The following is a 2586-nucleotide window of genomic DNA, read 5'->3' as shown; positions in this document are numbered from 1 at the left end:
TCAGGAGGGGGAAGTGGCCAAATAAGGGAATAGACCTTGATGGCTAGCTTTAGGTGTACAATCTGATGGTTTAGCAAGGCAAAGGGATGGGGGAGAAAGTAAGACAAAACTATGGGTCCCATGTTTGCCATGCGGGGGCCTGCCAGTCCCTTCAGAAACTGCATTTGCTGTACTGACTGATTACCTGGTACCCGGAAATGGGACAAGAAGGTCAAAAATGAAGAGCCCAAGGCCGCTGGGCTTCTTCCTTAAGATGGCCAAACCCATTTAGAGAGAGAAGGAATTAAACATGCAGAGAATGGGATAAAGGCCCGAGTGGCTAAAAGAATGAGGGCAGTAATTGAAATTTCCAGCTGTCCAGTTCCTGGCTGCTGTTGCCCACCACAGAGAGATACATTCTCCCCACACCTACTGGCATGACTGTGCCTCTGTGGCTTGTAGGCCGGAGATTTCCTGGTAAGGATAAGGCTGTACCTTTCCTTGCTTTGCCCTCAGCATACCAGTGTGGCCATTAGTAGATGCCTTTTGCTGCCAGATGTGGGGCCTGGTGGCAATGCTAATAGAAGTGGGTCAGAGATGGGAAATGACATGAATTCTTCCCCTCATTTATTCAGATGCTTTCCGAGCTCCTGACCAGGGCCTTTCTATTGTCTATTTCATGGGATGCCAGTGAACTTTCAGATTTCGGGGGGGGGGGGTGTTTTAGAAAATCAGAATGAGGAATGAATAGAAACTTGTATTTAGCCTTTGCTCTATGGGGACTTTGAGAAGTTAATTAATTCCTGAAACCATCAAGAAGAAAAAAAAATGTGTGTGACATTGCACACAAATGCAGGAGATATCAAAACAGAAGTCTGTGAGAGGGCGCCCAGAACATGTGAGAATTTGGAGGGTTTCAATGCCAGTAACTAATATAATAGCTTTATATTTCATAGAAGTATCAAGGGGTTCATGGTTGAAATCAGAGATCCCTCGGGTACTGGAAGAGGAAGTGACATCATCTGGGGTGGGAAGACAAGGATAGTGTCTGAGCACAGTGTTGGAAGTGTTGTATGTATGGCTGATAATGGCCCCAATACCAATGTGACTCAGTTCTTCACCACATGGCAAGCATTTATATTTGGACATGAAATAAACAGAACTCGGAAAGATAATAGACAGTCTGGAGGTTGCATATGAACTGGAGAAGTCACCAGTAAGTGAGAAGACAGAACCTCACAGTGATGTGTGCATTAAGAACATGCCAAGCTCAATAGACCTGGACAAATACTTGGCAACCTGCTTGTTGTAACATAACCATTGTGGTTTATCCAGTTTTGATTATGTCAGAGATTGCAATCCTTTTGATGTTTACAATAACATCATCGCCCATTAAGCTCTTGACCATGGGGGAACCTCACAGCTTTTACCCTCATTCTTTTTTTTTTTAAGTGAATTTAAATGCACTTTAGTTTCAGACAACCTACATGACATGTTCTTTCTTTAAAAAAAAGAAAAGAAAAGAAAAAAAACCAATGTCTCCACTCCAAATAAATCATGATCAAAATAAAAGCTCAGGATGACATCAGTCCCATTTGTCCTAAACCCTGGTGTTGTATGGATGGCAAGCAGCAGTCAGCTATGGTGACAGGTGACAGATCCAATTTGTTAACATTTCTCCATCTCTAGGCCATCCTTAAAGAAAATCATGAATGGGGTCACACCATCTTCACGGTAGTCCAGGAGAGCAACCATGCCATCTGGATTCATGTTCTCACCAATAAAAAACTAGTAGTTATTGAAATTAGCAAGGATGTGCTTAATTTGCTCTGCAGCCCCAGTCATAAAAAGCTTTACTCTTTCAGGTTTCTGTTCTTCAAGTTTGCCTTTGAGTGATTTCATGTAATCTCTGATGTACTTTTTGTAGGCCTCTTTTGTGAAGCTGTTTCTTGTAAGTGGTGGTTCATGACAATATCAACACCAGTGACTACTGTGCTTTCGGTTCCTTCGCCCTCTGGGCCTTCAGCGGAAGCATTTCCACCAATGAGCGAGTCATCGATGTTACCTTCGGTTCTACTGACCATCTTGCCCTCCACCTCCAGGCACAGCCTGTCTGTGATCTCCCGGATCTTGTAGATGTCGGAGAACAGCTCGTCACCGATGATGATGTCCCGGTAGATGATCATGGTGGCCGCGGGCGGGGGGAGCGGGCGGAAAAGCATTACCCTCGTTCTTAACCAATTCAGTACCACTTCAACAGTCTTCTCTTTCCTCTGTCTCTCTCTCTATCCAGAGTCTCACTAAGAGTCAAAGCAGGTCTCTAACTCTTATCCTCCTGCCTCCATCTCCCCAGTAGAATTAAAGGCATGTAACACTATGCCTGGCAGTTTCTAACCTGTAGTCTTCAGGTCAGAATAAATCTTGCAAGAAAGGCTTGTTTTGTTTTGGCCTTTTTTCTTCTTATGTTGGTTTCCTTTTGGCCAGTTCCAAAACATTCTAAGGGGTCACATTCAAGAACTAAGGCTGTTCCCTTTCATGAGGTCAAGTTATCCCTAAGTGGCACTCTACAGGCATGGACTACTCCACAATCAGAGTGTTCCAAGCCTA

The 2586-nt window shown here is 44.0% G+C and overlaps 2 pseudogenes; one reads left to right on the top strand and one right to left on the bottom strand.

The window, feature by feature from the left end:
- The first annotated feature begins 807 nt into the window (after positions 1 to 807).
- On the top strand, positions 808 to 1135 carry LOC113835073 (annotated as a pseudogene).
- Positions 1136 to 1597: 462 nt separating this feature from the next.
- On the bottom strand, positions 1598 to 2171 carry LOC100766760 (annotated as a pseudogene).
- Between the last annotated feature and the right edge of the window lie 415 nt (positions 2172 to 2586).

Source organism: Cricetulus griseus, chromosome 3 (assembly GCF_003668045.3).
Source record: "Cricetulus griseus strain 17A/GY chromosome 3, alternate assembly CriGri-PICRH-1.0, whole genome shotgun sequence".
NCBI lineage: Eukaryota > Metazoa > Chordata > Mammalia > Rodentia > Cricetidae > Cricetulus > Cricetulus griseus.
This window is presented reverse-complemented; position numbering and strand designations above follow the sequence as displayed.